The sequence below is a fragment of the Chiloscyllium plagiosum genome, chromosome 5 (assembly GCF_004010195.1).
Source record: "Chiloscyllium plagiosum isolate BGI_BamShark_2017 chromosome 5, ASM401019v2, whole genome shotgun sequence".
NCBI lineage: Eukaryota > Metazoa > Chordata > Chondrichthyes > Orectolobiformes > Hemiscylliidae > Chiloscyllium > Chiloscyllium plagiosum.
In genome coordinates this window covers 8,800,160-8,820,145 of record NC_057714.1, presented here as the reverse complement: position 1 = coordinate 8,820,145, position 19,986 = coordinate 8,800,160, and the positions used below count along the sequence as shown (strand labels likewise).

The following is a 19,986-nucleotide window of genomic DNA, read 5'->3' as shown; positions in this document are numbered from 1 at the left end:
AAAATTTGGAACTCCAGATCTTCATTCTTCCAATTGCACTGTGCTCGCAGCTTCATTTGTCCTCTTATCATGAGTATCTTTCCATCATATTACCCCAGCCTTATGTTCCAAATTTAATTTTTGGGTCATCAACTTCAGCCACTATGAACAGGTCTGTGAAGCTCATAATGTTGCATGTAACACTGGTGTCAATATGACACATTCCATTCACTTGATGTCCTCTTCCTGAAGTCTCCAGTTTACCATTGTACCTGACAATAACAAATTGGTGTATGGTGTAGGAAGACACATCAAAATCATTAGCTGACTTTTTCCCAGCAACCATCTTTCTTGCTGTCCTTTTGTTCTTTCGAGCTAAACACTTACTTATAAAGTGACTCAGCTTCTGACAGTCGGAGTACTGCTTTCCCCCTCTACTAGACATGGTTTCCTTTCTTTTGTTGATATCTTCTGCAACACTTACATCCTTCCCTCTGCCCTTGGTCTTTCTGCTGGCTTTACTGAAAATATTTCTTTCTTCTATTCACTGTGGTGTTCTCATTTGTCCTGGAGTTCCTCTCAGCATAATGCAAGCCTTATTTGCTTTTCCAACCATCATGCTGCAGTTGATGATTGACCGTTTCAGAGGTTCTGCAATGTTAGCCAGCATGGTGGCACAGCAATTAGCACTCACGGTGCCAGGGGTCTGGGTTTGATTCCAGCCTCAGGTGACTGTCTGTGTGGAGTTTGCAAATTCTCCCTGTGTCTGTGCGGGTTTCTTCCTGGTGTTCTAGTCTCCTCCCAAAGTTGTGCAGGTTAGGTGGATTAGTAATGATAAATGTAGGGCTATAGGGATAGAGTAGTGGGGGTGGGTCTGGACTGAATGCTCTCCAGAGGGCCGATGCAGACTCAATGGGCTGAATGGCTTCAATCTGTATTGGACAGATTCAATGATTCTGTGTTGGTAACTTTCTTAAGAGTGAGTTCCCCCACCCTCAGCAGATGGACTCTCAAAACAGGATCCAATTATATATAAGAAAATCCTATCTCTAATAAGATCAGCTTTCAATTGTCCAAACTCACGGAATTCAGCAAGATATATCAGGCTATTTACACGCTGATCAGTAATCTCCCTCTCTCTTGAGCTCTGATGTTGAACATATACCATGCATATATAGCATTAATAAGAGGTTCAAAAAAATTTTCAAAACTCTGCAGTCTGGCTTTTCTGCTCCTCAGTGCAATCTACGCTGCACTGCAATTTATAGCACACCTGATAGCAGGGTCACAATTCTATATGCTCAAGTTTTAAAATTATTTTTTACAGCTAAGAATGGAAAAATTCCAGTTCTGTTTCGATTTCCTTTTAGTTGCACCGCAGCAGGGAATAGAAAATTCACATCTATTCGGATTCGCCCAGTATCTCAAAGTTCTAGCCTACTTTTTTTTTACTTTCACCTCGCTGTTTCTTTCAGCAACTGGCTCTTCTATAGCTCTGTGAATCTACATCATTTCAGTCACCCCACTTCTGACACTATGTCTCGCTTGATGTGTGTAATGTCTACAACAGACTGCACACAAAAGGACATACAGCAATGGTAGATACCACATTACTGCCACAAACTAGACAGGTATAATTGCTTTTTACTAAAAACTTTAGATGTAGTGCCCAAGATTGATGGTAATCCTGTGAATGTGGCCTGGTCAAGGCTATTTCTTTCCTGTGCTGAAAATGTGTTGCTGGAAAAGCGCAGCAGGTCAGGCAGTATCCAGGGAACAGGAGAATCGACGTTTCGGGCATAAGCCCTTCTTCAGGAATGAGGAAAGTTTGTAGAGCAGGCTAAGATAAAAGGTAGGGAGGAGGGACTTGGGGGAGGGGCGTCGGAAATGTGATAGGTGGAAAGAGGTCAAGGTGAGGGGTGTGTAATGTCTACAACAGACTGCACACAAAAGGACATACAGCAATGGTAGATACCACATTACTGCCACAAACTAGACAGGTATAATTGCTTTTTACTAAAAACTTTAGATGTGGTGCCCAAGATTGATGGTAATCCTGTGAATGTGGTCTGGTCAAGGCTATTTCTTTCCTGTCACACTTTATGATCAGTGTCAATTATTTTCTTGATTTGGAGGAGCCGGTGTTGGGCTGGGGTGGACAACGTTAAAAATCACACTACACCAGGTTATAGTAACAGGTTTATTTGGAAGCAGAAGCATTCGGAGCCCTGCTCCTTCATCAGGTGGTTGTGGATATAAGATCATAAGACACAGAATTTATAGCAAACTTTAGGGTGGCACAATGGCACAGTAGTCAGCACAGCTGCCTCACAGTGCCAGAGACCTGGGTTCAATTCCCACCTCAGGCGATTGACTGTGTGGAGTTCGCACATTCTCCCTGTGTCTGTGTGGGTTTCCTCCCACAATCCAAAAATGTGCAGGTTAGGTGAATTGGCCATACTAAATTGTCCGTAGTGTTAGGGGAATGGGTGTGGACTTGTTGGGCTGAAGGGCCTGTTTCCACACTGTAAGTTATCTAATCAAAAGATTACAGTGTAATTTTTTACTATAAATTCTGTATCTTATGATCTTATGGAGCAGCAGCACTCCAAAAGCTAGTGTTTCCAAATAAAAATGTTGGACTATAACCTGGAATTGTTTTCTTCTGATGCACTCCAAAATCCATCCTTTAAATAAAATTTGAAAGAGGTTCTGCTCTTTATGGCAGAACTGAGTAGGCTTTCAGAAGCTGAGTCTTTCAAATTCTCTACTCCATATTTCTGTGGTGCAGATGGTGGTAGTGGGGGGTGGAGGGGGAGGCTCCATCATTACGTTCATGACAGAAATTGACAGTTTCCTAGATGTTGAAGATATTAAAGATATCAATGAATGTGGGGATATGCCAGATAATAGCATTAAGGCAGAGCTAGAATGAGAGAGCAGAACTGTGAGCTCAAAATGGCCCACTCAGTCCTATTTCCTATGTTTCTATTTGTGGCACTTCATTACCTGCCGGCTTAGTTCAAGGGCTGCCAACATTAGGTAGCCTTGCCATGGAGCTCAAGGGGCAGCATAGTTGCACAACGTTGCCTGCAGGGTCTCAGCGTTCAGGGAAGTTCAATATTGTGTGCAAATTTGCAACATCCGTTTTATTTTGAACGGCATGGTTGAGGAAAGCAAAGAGCACAGAACTGAGCAGGGTAGTAATCAGGCCGGCAGGAGACAACTGTACAGCAAAACAATGGGGAGTAGAAAGGAAGATTTATTAATCACAACAATCATGGAGAGTTTGCAGAAGAAATGAAAGAATGCAAAGCGGAAAGGGATAAAATAAGAGAAAGCGAGGATTTCACTTTGAAACATGGCTTGCTAAGCACTGCTTGTCTGCAGCCATGGCAGTACAGGCCTGAAAATATCTGAGCAATGCCATGGAAGATCAACTAATATTATGAAAGCATCAGATGAATGGAAGCGATTCCAAGGCTGTAATCTAATCTCAGGGTTCAGATAAAGGTTATAAACAGCAAGGTTTCACTCTGTGGTTTATGACATCATCTGAACTTGATGTGATTACTCTTCGCAATCACTCCCAGGTCTGCTATTTTTTATAAAACATATGTCTACATGCAATGTGTCATTGACTAATAATGGGAAGATGAAGGGATGGAGAAATCCATTTTGCCTGTTACTGCCTTTAATGGGAAAGGAACAGAACAAACCTCCTCTGTTGATCTAATCAATTAAGCAATAAGACGATTCTCCAAATAAAAGAAAAGCATATTAAATAATAAACCACTCGCATTTAAACGCTACCTCTCTCATCATAAAAAATAAATAGATGGTCTTATTAAAATTAATGTTATCATTATTTCCAGCAGTAATATAATGAATCACAGTGGTCAACCATTGTTAATTGTCTGATGCAAGTGCTAAGGATAACTTATATCATTTATTAATATGGACTTCATTAGTGAGTAGATTATAAAAAATACTTTAAGGTGAAGCTTATTGTATTTCCCAGCTGACCACTTCTCTTATCTTGTGATATTTGTCACCTCTGTCAGTATGTGGTACTAGGTAAGGGCTGAATGAGGCAGTTCACTATCATCTATGCTCCTTTATCTTTGCTTTGTTTTTGGTCTATCCAGTGACTAATATTAAAGGATACGCCATTACAGTGTGTGTAGTGATGAGGTGTAACAATAAGGGTTATTGCATGAAAGTGATAAGTACTGTTTTATTCCGTCAGGCATAAATACTAGAGAGAAAGTGAGGACTGCAGATATTGGAGATCAGAGTCAAAAAGTGTAGTACTGGAAAAGCACAGCAGGTCAGGCAGCATCCGAGGAGCAGGAGAATCGATGTTTCGGGCATAAGCACTTCATCAGGAATGTGTTGGGGGTGGAAAGGGGTTGAGAGACAAATAGGAGTGTGGGGGTGGGACCGGGGGGAAGGTAGCTGGGAAGGCGATAGGTAGATGCAGATGGGGGTGATACTGATAGGTCATATGGGGATGGTGGAGCGGATAGGTGGGAAGGAACATGGACAGGTTGGACAGCTCAAGAGGAGTTGGAGTGTTGGATCTGGGTTAAGGTGGGGAGAGGGGAGATTAGGAAACTAGTGAATTCGATGTTGATGCTGTGTGGCTGAAGGGTCCCAAGGCAGTAGATGAGGCATTCTTCCTCCAGTCGTTGGGTGGTTAGGATTTGGTAGTGGAGGAAGCCTAAGACTTGCAAGTTCTTGGGGCAGAGGAAATGGGAGTTGAAGTGGTCGGCCACAGGACGGTGGGGTTGTTTGGTATGTGTGTCTCAGAGATGTTCCCTGAAATGTGCCGTGAGTTGGTGTCCTGTCTCCCCAGTGTAGAGGAGACCACATCGAGAGCAACGGACATCAGTAGATGAGGTGTTTTGATGTGCAGGGAAATCTCTGCTGGATGTGGAAGGATCCTTTGGGACTTTGGATGGAGGTGAGGGAGGAGGTGTGAGTGCAGCCTTTACACTTCTTGCAGTGGCAAGAAAAGGTATCAGGAGTGGAGGGTGGGTTGGTGGCGGGTGTGGGCCAAATGAGGGAGTCACGGAGGGAATGGTCTCTGCGGAATGCAGATAGGGGAGGGGAGGGAAATATATGTCTGGTGGTGGAGTCTGATTACAGGTGGTAGAATGGCAGAAGATAATGCGCTATATCCGGAGATTAGTGGAGTAGACTGTGAAGGCCTGGAGTAGGGGTGAGTGTTCTATTCTTGTTGTGGTTCAAGAGGTGGGGTTCACAGTCAGAGATACAGAAAGTGGAGGAGATGCACTGGAGGGCATTGTTGACCACGTGGGAGGGGAAATTGCAGTCCTTGAAGTAGGAGGCCATCTGGGATGTCCTGGAGTGGAATTACTCATCCAGGGAGAAGAAGCAGCAGAGGCGGAGGAATTAGGAGTAAGGGATTGCATTTTTACAGGATGGGGCTGTGAGGAGATAGAGTGCAGGTAGCTGTGGGAGTCAGTGGGTTTGAAACAGATGTCTGTGTTGAGTTGGTCATCGGAGATGGAGATGGAGATGGAGAGATGCAGGAAGGGGAGGGAGGTGTCTGAGATGGTCCAGGTGAACTTGAGGTCAGGATGGAAGGTGTTGGCGAAGTTGATGAACTGTTCAACCTCCTCGTGTGAGTACGAGGTGGTACCAAACAGTCATCAATGTAACGCAGGAAAAGGTGAGGGATGGTGCCAATGTAACTGCGCAAGATGGACTGTTTAATGTATCCGATGAAGAGGCAGGCATAACTGAACCCCATGTGGATGCCCTTGGCTACCCCTTTAGTCTCAAAGAGGTGGAATGATTCAAAGGAGAAGTTGTTGAGGGTGAGGGCCAATTCTGCCAATTGAATGAGTGTGTTGGTGGAGGGGTACTGGTTGAGTCGGCTGGCGAGGAAGAAATAGAGGGCGTGGAAGCCTTCACCATGGTGCATGGATGTGTACAGGGACTGGATGTCTATGGTGAAGATGAGGCATTGGGAGCCAAAGAAACAAACATAATGGAGGAGGTGGAGGGTGTGGGTTGTGTCCCAAATGTATGTGGGGAGTTCCTGGACCAGGTGGAACAAGATGGTGTCAAGATATGAGAGATACATTTGGTGGGGCAGGAGTAGGCGGAGATGATGTGTTGACTGGAGCAGTTGGCTTTGTGGATTTTGGTAAGAGGTAGAACCGGGCAGTGCAGGTTTCCGGGACTGTGAGGTTAGAGGCGATCGATGGGAGATCCCCTGAGGTGGTGAGGCTGTGGATGATCTGGGAGATGATGGTTTGGTGGCAGGTGGAGAGGGCAGTAGAAGGAGGTGTCTGTGAGTTGTTACCTGGCTTCAGCTGTGTAGAGGTCGGTGCACCAAACTACCACTGTGCCCCCTTGCCCACGGTTTAATAGTGAAGTTGGGGTTGGAGTGGAGGGAATGGAGGGCTGCGTTTTGTGAGGGTGAGAGGTTGGAGTGGGTGAGAGGGGTGGTCAGGTTGAGACAGTTAGTGTCACGGTGGCAGTTGGAGATAAAGAGTTCAGGTTTGGGTAACAGATCAGGATGGGGTGTCCAAGTGAATGGAGTGTGTTGGAAGGTAGGAGAAGGGGTCCTCAGAGGGTGAGTGGGAGTCACAACTGAAAAAGTAAGCACGGAGGCAGCGGAAGAAAGGTTTGATATTGCAACTCGCATGGAATTCATTGACCCAGGCGTGTAGTGGGATGAAGGTGAGACCTTTACTGAGGATTGATCATTCACCCTCAACGATTGGGTGGGGAGAGTGGGTTCTGGGAGAATGGTAAAAAACAAACAGGGTTGAAGGCTAGGCCCTGGTGTAGAGCTGGAATTGGGAGTAGGGGTGGAGACTGTCTCTGGAATGGGGGTAGTCATGTGATCATGGGTGACATCACTAGAGGAAGTGATGTAAACAGTGAAGGTCAGGGGGGCTGCATTCAGTGGCACTCGCGGGGATGGAAATTATGTTCCGGGTGGCGATTGGGTAAGTGGTGTCTCCGGCGGTAGCTGCGAAGGCAACTTGGTTGGTGGGGCAACAGTGAGTAACATCAGCATGGGCATAACTGGGACAATCAGTGGCAACTAAGTGAGCAGAAGAGGTGTTCTACGGCAGTGCAAGTGGAAGTGATGCAAGGGCCTCAGCAAGCTGCTAGAGGTATCTCTGCTCCCTTTGAAATCTAGAGTAGAAATCCTTGTCTCTACCCACAAACTGTTAGTGATTTGGAGTTAATGTAACATGAACATTAACCTCTTCTGAACCGTTATCATATACAATATTACCACTTAAGCTTGCCCCAGGCTTAACCCATTACCCAGTCATGTGTAAAATGATAATACACTTACTCATCTCCAGAGCTGATAGTCTAATGCATTGCAGATTTCACTATTATTTATGGGAATTTTCAATCTCTCTTGAGATTGTCCACACCATGGACTGACCTTTGTCTATGTTTGTATCTGTATCTGTATTCCTGAAGAAGGGCTCATGCCCGAAACGTCGATTCTCCTGCTCCTTGGATGCTGCCTGACCTGCTGCGCTTTTCCAGCAACACATTTTCAGCTCTGATCTCCAGCATCTGCAGTCCTCACTTTCTCCTATATCTGTATCAGTCTGATGTGCCCTTCCTAATATATCATCCTGAGGGGAGGTTGAGTACAGTAATTTGTTTTTTTTTGTCATGCTGTTGTAAGTCAGAGGCTAAGAACGTGGCAGAGAGTAACTCACTTCCTTACTCCTCGAAGCCTGTCTACCACCTCCAAGACATAATTCAGAAATGTGATGGAATATTCCCCATTGGCTTGGATGGGTACATCTCCATCAACACTCAAGAAGCTTGACACCATCCAGGACAAAGCAGCCCACTTGATTGGCACCTCATCCACAAACATCTATCTCTCCACAACGTCCACTCTCCACAATAGCAGCATTGTGTACCATGTATAACATGCATTGTAAAAATTCACCAAGGCTCTTACACAGTACCTTCCAAACCCACAAATACTGTCACCTAGAAGGTCAAGGGCAGCAGATATGTGGGAACACCACCTGCAAGTTCCCCTCCAAGCTACTCACCATCCTAACTTGAAAGTAAATCGATGTTCCTTCAGTGGCACTGGGTCAAAATCCTGGGACTCCATCCCTAAGGGCATTGTAGCACACGGATTGCAGCAGTTCAAGAAGACAGCTCACCACTACCTTCTCAAGTGCAACTAGGTATTGGAATTAATGTTGGTACAGACCCAGTTGCCATGATTGAAACATTTTTAAAAGTATCATCCATGACTGTAAAATGTTCAAAATTCTCAATGTACATTTTCTCAGCTAACTTGCTGGTCTATTAGTCTGGCCATCCTTCAACACAATATTGACGAATGATAGTACAATGTTGATCACTCTGGCTGGCTGACTATTGTTTACTCTCAGCCAATGAAGAAAAGATTTATTTTATGTCATCAGAGGTAATCCCAACAGATATTTTCTGTTTTTGTATAGCACCAGAAGTCTAGAGAACCCAATAACGTCTGCTAATTGTCACCAATTGACTGGTTGACAATGGCAACAAAATTCATTGTGCAAGGTGAGAACTCTCTTCTACACTGCCTTACCTTCCTTTTCAAGTCTCTATCCCATTTTTCATGATGTTACCCTTTTTTTTTCCCTTAAGGATCTCTAACTTTATCTCCTGGAGCTTTCAGGATACATACACAAATGTATGTTTTTTCAAGGGTACCTCTCATGGTCTACAGTTTTATTTTTTGAGTTAGTTTTCAAAGGCTACTTTTACCTTTATATAAACTCCTTTTTTGGATGACACAGTCATATAGTAACATTACCTTCTGCATTTGTGCTAATGTGTACAGCTTTTGGACTTAAATAGAAGCAGAATTGCAAGAATTCATCAACACCCTTAATAAGGATCAATCTCACTAGACATAAAACCACAAAACACAAAAGGAAAGCATTAATGTCCTAAATACCACAGTATGTAAATTGGCACAAGGCAACAGGCATAAGTTAGCAACAAAAGCGTTTTTTTTCTCCAAAACAATTCACAAACACACACAAAATAAATCCTTAAACACACCTTGCATACACAGGTGACCTGATAGCTACTGTGTTTGTATCACATATGTACAAAGTTGGAATACTTTAAACACACAGTTACTACCCTTTTACTGCATTTCAGATCTCAATCTCAGATTTAAATTTAATAATTGCTAGCGCATTCTTTATAATGGCATCTTCTACATTTTCCCCAATATACCTCCTGAATATATGAAGCCTTAAAGCTAGAGATGGCACATACATTACTTATTATCTCAGTGAGTTCAAGTTTCCCTAGCTCCTAGTTAGTTGAGCGTTCCTTTGTTAAAATGTTTGAAAATGTTTTATCATCTTTGTAGCCTCCTCTCTCTCTTCCGCATACCTTGCAGCCTATCTTTCTCTTCCCCATCCTTAGAGCTTCTATCTTTCTCCCACCTCCTTATAACCTTCCTGTATATCCCACCCCAATCCCATCCCAGTAGCCTCTACCTGTCCCCCTTCCCCTTTGAAGCCTGGTGTGAGTTAGTTTTCAGCAGATTGTTTCACTTATTGCAGCAATGGTTATATTATCTCTGATACCATGAGGAATGGAGATATGTATTGTAGCATTAAAGAATCCAGCAGGTACTTATCACAGCTAACTGTTATAGACACACATTACATTCACAAGCATATAAAATACCTATTAAGGTTACAAAGAGCAGCAAGATTCCAGTTGAATATTATGCTTCAAGTGATCCTGGTGCAAGATGGAATATGGTGTCTTTATAGCTTAAGGTTACGTGTTATGATATGGTGACGATATAATGAGGACATCTATTACAGGCATACTACCTTGGTGATGGTGAGAAACAGCCTTTGATTGGAGGAACAGCTCCTCACCATATCTGTTCTAATTATGGGGAACAACTTCTCTCTGATTGGTTGTTGGATGGACGTGTTTTCTCAGGCAATTTGTGAAATTTGCTCCGTGCTCCTTTTTGCATGTTGAGCATTGCTTTAGTTGCAAGTGGATTTTGCCAAGGTATTTTCTAAGTGTAACTATCTTTTCTTTCTTTTCTTGTCCTACATTCCTCCCCCAATGGCCTTTACCAGCTTATGAATGAAATTTGGCCTTTAGAGGGCTGAGCTTGCCTTCTCATTGATTGTATGGCTGCTCGTGCCTCTCTCTCTGTCAGTAATCATAACTGACTTGATACAACTTGTCCACAGATGAACTTCCCCAATTTGTGACAATTCTAGATGGGATACTCTGAATCCTTAAGTCTCGGGTCAAGAGGCTTGTTCACTTGCTTGCTCAGTTGGTCAAATAACTATAATTTTTTTTAAAAATCCCTTCTTTGTGAATTCCAGAGCAAATTAAATTGTGTTTTAAAATAAACCAATTTACCCAGGCTTTCCTGAGTTGACAGAAGAGTGCATCTATTAGTTACTAAATGCAAGAAAAAATAATAACGCAACTCATATGCACACAGATTAGAATTGAATCTGAAAATACATAAAGCTTAACAAAAGATATACAGATCAGTCCCTTAGTTATTCATGAAGTGTAGATGGAAGAATGTTATGGCTGTTACTATGATTGTCACCAGTAGCACTGAAATTTACGTTAATGTTTTGTTTCTGATATGATTTTATTTTCTTTAATTCTATTTCTCTTGCCACAGATGTTACCCTACCTGCCGAGTTTCTCCAGCATTTTCAGAATTTGTCATTGTTTTAAAGATATTTCTTGATATGTTTAAGACTGATCATTTGATTAATAGAACCAAAAATAGATCTATCACAAATAATTAACATTTTCGATCACTGTATTAATCCTCTATTTGTGAATAACCCAATTCTCAATGGCAAAAAATGACTTTTAGATAACATGCAGAGTCATTTTTTTGTTATATTAGTAAAAGTCAGTTTCAGAGTAAATTTAAAATAAAATAATTCAGATGTTTTCAAAATGATAGTAGTGTCCTTGTGACTAAAAGAATTGGCTTAACTTTTGGAATCTCTGCGAAGACCAGTAAATCAATGTAGTTATAAGAAACTCACAATGGGATTAATTCATCTGGAGGTATGGACAATTTTGTGGATGGAGGACACTTGTAACACAATGATCCAAATCTTCTGCCAGTAGCAATTGCCATTGTATTGCTCTCCTGCTCCTATATTCTTTTGTGGCACCAGAACTCCACCTTTCTGGCCTGAATGTTTGATGCCAGCCTCATCATAAAGACAAAATTGGCATCCTTTTCTTATTGCTAGACTGGTGAAAGATATCATGTCTCTTTTTTACAGGGCTAGCTGCAATATTCTGGTAAGTTCATTCACTAACACTGAAAAGTTTTGGGGTGATTAGACAAATTTTGAATATGTTCGCAAATAATTGTAGGTGAGGAATGTGTTTAAGAGAAAGAGGATGTGAGGTAAATGGATAAGGTAGCAGCTGGATTGAGTGGCAGCGATTATGGTGATAAGTGGCATATGGAAAGGGTGCTAGATACCAGTTTGGGAGGGTGGGATTGTGGTGAATTGGAGGCGAGTCAGAGGATTGAGGGGCTGTCAGAAGGCTGAATAGGAGTCATGTGGTGGGATCTAGTCTTATGGACCAGGCCAGACCTCCTAAAAACATTTCAAGAAAATAGCCTAGACCCTAACTTTGCTAGTTGTTTTTAGCAGGTGTAACATGGATATTCCAGGAGGGATGTAGCTGGTCAAACCACTTGGAATCGTAGAATCCCTAGAGTGTGGAAACAGGCCATTAGGCTCAACAAGTCCACACCAACCCTCTGAAGAGTATCTTACCCAGACCCATTCCCCTACCTTATCACTCCACATTTACCCCTAACTAATGCACCTAGCCACACATCCCTGGACACTATGGGCAATTTAGCATGGCCAATTCACCTAGACTGCATATCTTTGGATTGTGGGAGGAAACCGGAGCACCCGGAGGAAACCCAGGCAGACACAAGGAGAATGTGCAAACTCCGCACAGTCACCTGAGGCTGGAATCAAACCCAGATCCCTGGTGCTGTGAGGGAGCAGTGCTCACCACTGAGCCACCGTAAACAAAACAGAATTTATTTACAAGATTACTGAATGAAACACAAACAAAACAGAACAGAATACAAAATATCTTAACCCAACAGATTATACCAACTTAATGGTACTGATCCCAATACATGCAACAATCCTCATAAACAGCCCTTGGCAGAAAAGGAAAAATTAAACACGTCTTACAGGAGAGATGTCAGAGAGAGAGGATCAGCATGGACCTGCTTCTTTGGGTCCAGCAGTTTCAAAAACTGCCTGACTGCTTCCAGTGAATAGCCAGACTGGTAAAACCAAATCAAACTAGAGAAAAGCTGAGCTGGGAGAACTGGCCATTCCCCTTTCATTGTACAAGTGTTGTTTTTAAAACTTGAAAGCCCTTTTCCTAAGGCAGTATCTGTTAGCTATAATCAAACTGGCCCTGAAACCCTTCAGACGTAGACTATTTGGAGACTGTGTTTGTTACAAAATCTCTGAAGAAAAGGGTCCAAAGGGAGTCAAGGGGTTAATAGGAGTTGGATATTCAAGGGTAACTGGACATTAGAGATTGTCCAGGTGTCAGAAGCATTTCAAAGGATCAAAGGGGAGTCGGAGGGATGGGAGAAATTGTGGGGCCAGGAGTTTGGTCTTTGCGATTGAAGAGAAGTCAGGGCAGTGAGTTGTTTAGTTAGCCAGGAGATAAATATGGTTTTAACAATTCTTGGGCAATTACCTAGATAAGTACATCAGTACCATTCAAAGTCTCCGACTCTAACTCAATGTTAGAGGGTCCAAGGGAAGAGGGAAAGCAAGCAACCTTGGCAAATTCCCACACAGTCATTGCATTGGGATTTCTGTGATGTCTAGATGGGCATCTCTGTTCAGAATTCCAGTTTTGATCATCTGGAGATTGGAAGATTTAGGCCAATTCCTTTTAAACTAACACAAAAGATTACAGAAGCTAAATTTGTGTTTAATATTTCAACTCAATTGCTGATTTTACGCAAGTTATGTTGCAAAAAATACCGAATGGTATCAGACAGGAAGAGGCTTGTTTAATATTGTGGTAGAGATGGTCTTCCAGACTTCCTTTCCATCCTACAGTTCTTAGCATGACTGTTGGTACTATCCTCTCCCTGTCACACAGCAAAGCAAATGGAAACCACTTGAATTTGTTGACAAGGCCTGTAGCATAATGGCATGCTTTGTGATCACTAGGCTGGAACATGCTTCTGTTGGTTCCCTAGTTTCTGGAAGTTGTTTTTTCCTGTCAAGCCTCAGAAAAATGGCGTCAATCAAGATCCAATATTGCCACGCTCCCTTTAATTTCTTTCAAAGAACAGATACACATTCATCAAATGCTCACGGAAAAGTGGCCCATAAGCAATTGCAGGCACTGTCTTAACCATCCATCTGCAGATATACTGTAAGGGAAAAGTAGTAGATCAACAACACGTGAACATATCCTGTATAAGCTGTCAAAACTATTGCATAAGATCTCCATTCTATTTGAGCTTTGTAATATTCAAATAGAATATAAGTCCAAAGCGTGGAATGATGTATCATAATTTTGCAATTTCTGAAACATCACCAGGTATTTCCGTAATTTGTGAGACAGAATTGCAGTCGGGGCATTGGTTTTATTTTAGCTCTCACACTGCCAGTAAATCAGAATGTATATTTAATTGCAATATTTATACAGAATCACTGAACTAAAACTTTACACCAGCTCTATGACTCGCCACTCAAACAAATAGTTTTATGGGCAGAGGTAACACTGGGAATTGAACTCTGTATTCCCACATAACAAGATATTTAATCAGACAGCTACAAAGAGGTTACAGGAACAGCTCGCACAATCTAATGAGGATTGTTAAAGTGCCCTTCACAGTCATATTAGTTCTCATTAACATTAAGTAAACATTTAATTAAGCATAATATTTTAGAGCCTGGTTTATTATTATAAATTGGATGATCTGAGCATTGGATCACGTACTGTGCAGCACAGTGACCTTTTGTATCCGAGACCCAGAATTAGTTGTCACTCAGAAAGATGGGATGAAAGACTCCTTTTTCTTGTTGCCTGTAAGCCATTTGAAGGCAGTAAGTTGGAGCTGGCCACAACTCAGTTCCTCTTAAGTGCCTCCATAATTGGTGCTGAATGGCACCAAACTGACAAATTACACCCTGGTGTGGGAAATGGAAATGTCGTACTGGTGTTTTATGGTGCATTGTTGGGGCAGCGCAGAGAGATTTATTCAGCATCCACCTCTTTTAGGAGTGCTTGATGCTGACATTGCATGGGAAATGGGAAATTCCTCAATGCTAGCATCATTTTTTTCACACTGAGTCTTTTTTTAAAACAATTCTCGATGAGCTTAAATTCCCCCACCCCCGACTGGTGAATAGCAGTATTCATCAACTGACAAGAACTATTTCTAGAGCAGCAAAGAGAAAGCATACAATTGAATCAATATAGATTAGCCTCTGGAGGACAAAGTTTATGAATTCTCACCCAGTAAAGAGTTTTATTCCCAAGAAGCTGAATGTCAGGAATCTGAATGCAAGGATCAATGGACCCAGAAAGAGGTTCTGCATGCATCATCCCGATAGAAAGCAGAAGAACCAGAATTTCTAACATGTCCTTCATGACTTCAGGTTGCCCCAAAGCATTTTTCAGTAAGTGAAGGACTTTTAAAGTGTAGCCACTGCTGTAATGGAGAAAATGCACCAGCTAGTGTGCACATAGCACGGTCTCACAGAGTGCAATGAGATAAAAGCCAAATAATCAGTGTTTGTGATACAGATTGAGGGATAAGGGTTGTCCAAGACATGCATTATTAATAGTTGAAGTTCTTTATAAAAATAACTTTCATAGGTGGAACTTAATTCACAAAATCACAGAGTCCTTCTGATGCAGAAGGAGACCATTCAGCCCATTATTCCTGAGCTGATTCTATCCTCTTGTACAAATCTCCTGCCTTTTCCCCATTTCTTTGCACACTATTTTGATCCAACTCCACCTTGAATGCCTCAATTGAACCTTCTTCCACCACATTTCCAGGCAGTGCATCCCATTCCCTAGCTCCTGGCCGTTCCTTTTCTCACATCACCCTTGCTTCCTTTTAACACCACTTGTAATCCATACCCTCTCATCCTTCTTCCTTTTATGAGTGGGAGCAATTTTTCCCTATCTACTCTGTCCAGCCGACTCATTATTTTGAAAGCCCCGTACTTCTTCAGTCTATCCTCATAAGTGAGGTCTCACTGAGTGACATCCGTGATTAGAAAATTGTGAGTAACGTGTTTATCATCCGTGCTGGCACCTTGGTGCAGGCCTGTGGGAATGCCATGTTGTCAGGGGTGTCCTACACCATCCAACAGTGGTTCTGGTAAATGTCATGGTACTAATTGAAAAAACAGGAATGCTGGAATCTTGTATGGCTTGGGGGAGCACGTGAGCTGTGTGGCAGAATTGGCTGAGAAATCAGTGAGGTAATTCTCAGCCCAGAAATGATCTTGTCCCATCTTTCTCAGAAACAATGTAGGAAGATCGGGGCTAGACTGGGGCAAATTACCAGTTGACAGTAATTAATGTTTGGTAAGGTTCCCTGTGATGGCCCAATGTGCTTCATTAATATTCTGGTTGTGATCTTACCAGACTTACCCAACAAAGCAGGAAATTGGGAAAACCCGACATGGAAACCTGGAGTGGGTGCCTATGGGTTGAGTTTGGTATTTGCTCAAACCTTCCTGTTGGAGGCACTGTCATCCCAGGGTATGCTCCATTAGCACTGGCCATACCCATCCCACGTCTACTCGGCCCACGTCTACAGACATTGGCATCTGACATGTACCAGCCTTGAAAGACCCGCATGGTGGATTTCCGATCTGTTTACAAGATGTCTCTGCAGCTCAATGCTGCAGGGTAGGCTGGACTAGCAACATTTTAAAAAATCTCACTCACAGAATGTGTCCACTACTGCTGCACCAACATTTATTGCCCATCTTTAATTGCCCTTGAGAAGGTGCTGATGAGCTGCCTTCTTGAAACACTGGATACCAAGGTAGACCCACAATGCCCTTATGGAGGGAATGCCAAGATTTTGACTCAGTGACAGCGAAGGAATGGCAATATATTTCCAAGTCAAGATGGTGAGTGGCTTGGACATGAACTTCCAGGTGATGGTGTTGCCATGTATCTGCTGCCCTTGCCCTTCGAGATGGAAGTGGTGATGGAATTGGAAGGTACTATCTGAGGAGCCTTGGTGAATTCCTACAGTGCATCTAGTAGATAATTCCACTTAGCATCAGAGGTTGAGGGACTGAATATTTGTGGGGTGGCGCCAATTAAGAGGGCTGCTTTGTCCTAGATGGTCTCAAATATTTGAGCATTGTTAGAGCTGCACCCATCCAGGCAACTGGGAGTATTCCATCACACTCTTGTCTTGTGTCTTGGAGATTGGGGTCAGGAGGTGAGTTACTTGCTGCAATATTCCAGCTTATGACCTGCTGTTTAAGTCACAATATTCATATGGTTAGTTCTGGTCAGTTTCTAGTCAATGATAACTCCCACGATGTTGATTTTGGGAGGTGCAGTGATGGTGATACCCTTAAATGTCAAGGGGCTTTGGTTAAATTTTCTCATGTTGGAAATGGTCATGACATGGCATTTGAATGGCATAAATATTGTGTGCCACTTGTCAGCCCAAACCTGAATATTGTCCAAATCTTGATGCAGTTGGTTATGGACTGCTTCAATATATGAGGAGTCACAAATAGTGCTGAATATTGTGCAATTATTGGCGAAAATTAAATCATTATTGTGGTAAACCTTTTCAAACTTTTTAGTATAATATAAACACAATAAATAACAAAAATGACCCCATTTAATCAGGATTTAATTGCCATTTAAAGTTTACTCCTATGGCAGGCAGCATAAAATTAGCAACTCCATGTAACTGCAGTAATGAGCAATAAAAATATGCATATCTATGGAAAAGGCTGCAATTCCTTTTAATAAATACCAATGACAATTTTCTCTATTTCTGTTGTTACAACTATAGTGAAAATGGACTCATGGTGGGGAGGTATTATGATCACAATGTAAGTGGGTTATCAGTATTCCATCACTTGACTTTAGTACTTAAGCCTTTCACAGACTAAAATGGTTGTAAAAGAGTACCACTAATCTAAAATTGCTGCTGTGATCACCTGACAGGCACCTTCCCTCTTTTCATTTTTATAACTTTATTTCCTGTGTTTGTGTGTGTGTGTGTGTTTGATGTGTTTCTCTTTGATTTTGATAGGTTAAAAACATCACTCTCTTTCACTCCAGAAAATCTCTGAACTGGCTTCCCTTCATTTTTGATCCAGTTAACTAAGTTTAAGTTTGACAGCTATGTACCAAGAAATAAATGTGTTGTGACTGACCAGGAGCGGGGTTGCAAAGAGGAGCACTGATTATCCCTCTCCAACCGGTCGGACCACATGCATGAGGGAAAACAAAGAAGGAAATTTTGAAGTGAACAAAGCAAGAGGCAAGAAGTGGAGACATTGTGTAAGAGTTAGTGGTCTTGGAAATCGAGTTATATTGTAAAGCTGTTGTTTGGGTCTAGATTGTTTCAGACCTGTTTTTTTTTCTGTCCCTGTTATGACTGCTGTCTCTTTTAATAACCTACTGCTTCTCCCCAATAGTGTTCTGTTGTTTGTGAGCAAATTGCAATGGTGCTTGTCCCAGCAGTCTACCTCGCAAAATGCCAGCTTGTCAGAGTCTGTTTAATTGATATCATCTGCATCTCACCTTCTTCAGATTATAATTCTAATTTTTTTAATTTCCTGATTTTTAAAAAAAATCAAGGCAAAAATGGATAGAAAATGTATCAGTGGTTCTAGGTCAGACTTAATATTGCATTTTCTGGATCAGGATCAACAGATTGATTATGTGAATGAAACAGCAAATGGGAGATAAATGCAATATAAATGGACCTGCAATGAACTGTGTCTGGCTTCCCTGGGACCTCAATGGCAACAACATTTGATCAAATATGGGCAAGAGCGAACTGCACTAGCAGGAATTTCAGAAAATAATACTCTTCGGTTTACCACACATTAGAGGGTAATTCAAACTACTGCTGACAGTTCAAAATGGATAAAAATTGAATAAACTGTCCATTATGCCCAACAAATAATACTCCACTCAATTGCCTTCAAAGGAATTGAATATTGGTCATGGGACATAATGGGCAACCAATTCCACAGCACTAACTTATATCATTGGCCAAAGTTAAAATTGGCCCTGTTCTGTTTATGTGTTGCTGCCTACAGAAACAAAATCTTTCCAAGCTACAAAAAAAAACCTATAAATGTTTGGGCTGTAAATCTGTAAACATTTATGAGAAATTATCTCTAACTTAAACAATGATGAGGCAAGACTGATTAAAGAATCTTGAGTATCAGCAAAATTAACCCCACCTCTGACATAAGCATTTACATATTTTTACCCATGCTACTAAACAAAATCACTGACATACATACGCAAGCACTGTATATCATGTCATTGAACTGAGGTCCTAAGGAATGTGCTGTTTAGTCATAACTATATTGCACAGGTTAATGTCTTTGCTGTAGATCTCAATACTTAACTTGAAGCTAGGGGTAGATACTTCAAAGCATGTTTGAAAGATATACAGTATCTTGTTAGTTTTTTCATTTATTCAGATGGTGTGGCTTTCACTGAATGGACCAGCATTTAATGCCCATCCTAGCTGCAGTTCATTTGGTATAGATACGTTCACAATACTGTTAGGGAGAGAGTTCCAGGACTTTGATTCAATGGCACTGAAGGAACTGCCATATATTTCCAAATCAGGCAGATGACTGGTTTAGAAGGACATTTTTAGGTGGTTTTTTAAATAGACCTGCTGTCCTTGTCCTTCTAGACGGAAATGCTTGTGGGTTTGGAAGTTGCTGTCTCAGGATGTCTCAGGTGAATTTCTGCAAATCATCTTGTAGTTGGTACATACTGCTGTTACTGAATGTCAATGGTAGAGGCAGTGGATGCTTATGAATTGGTGTCAGTCAAGTGTGCTTCTCTGTCCTGGATGGTGTCAACCTTCTTTAGTGTTGTTCGAGCCACAGCCATCCAGGCAAGTCAGGACTATTCCATTGCATTCCTGACTTGTGCCTTGTACATGATGGACAGGTATTGGAGAGTCAGGAGGTGAATTACTTTCTGCAGGATTCCTAGCCTCTGAGTTGCTTCTGTCACCATAGTATTTATGTTAATAGTCCAGTTCAATGTCTGCTCAAAGGTAACATCCCTCCTCCCAGAATGTTGATACTGAAGGATTCAATGATGACAAGGCAATTGAATTTCAAGGAGGGAATGTTACTTGACACTTATCAGTTCAAATGTGGATATTGTCAAAAGTCGTGTTGCATTTCAACATAGACTGTTTCAGTAATTGTGAATGGTACTGAAAATTGTATAATCTGTCCATGAACATTCCCACTTATGCCCTTATATTGGAGGGAAGGTCATTGATGAAACATTTGAAGTTGCTAGGGAAGAGCACACTACCCTGAGGTACTCCTGCATTGATGTTGAGCACTTAAGTTGACTGACTTCCAACAACGAGGTAAAAACAATGACCTGCAGATGCCGGAAACCAGATTCTGGATTAGTGGTGCTGGAAGAGCACAGCAGTTCAGGCAGCATCCAAGGAGCTTCAAAATCAACGTTTCAGGCAAAAGCCCTTCATCAGGAATAAAGGCAGTGAGCCTGAAGCGTGGAGAGATAAGCTAGAGGAGGGTGGGGATGGGGAGAAAGTAGCATAGAGTACAATGGGTGAGTGGGGGAGGGGATGAAGGTGATAGGTCAGGGAGGAGAGGGTGGAGTGGATAGGTGGAAAAGGAGATAGGCAGGTAG

General features: G+C 42.0%; 1 long non-coding RNA gene across 1 annotated transcript in view; it reads left to right on the top strand.

Moving 5' to 3' along the window:
• Positions 1-6,932: 6,932 nt before the first annotated feature.
• The window catches only part of LOC122550259, a 35,818-nt gene continuing 22,764 nt past the window's right edge, over positions 6,933-19,986 (top strand). Inside the window, exon 1 of the long non-coding RNA XR_006311772.1 lies at positions 6,933-6,968. This is a non-coding gene — a long non-coding RNA (uncharacterized LOC122550259). The remainder of the gene's footprint in view (positions 6,969-19,986) is intronic.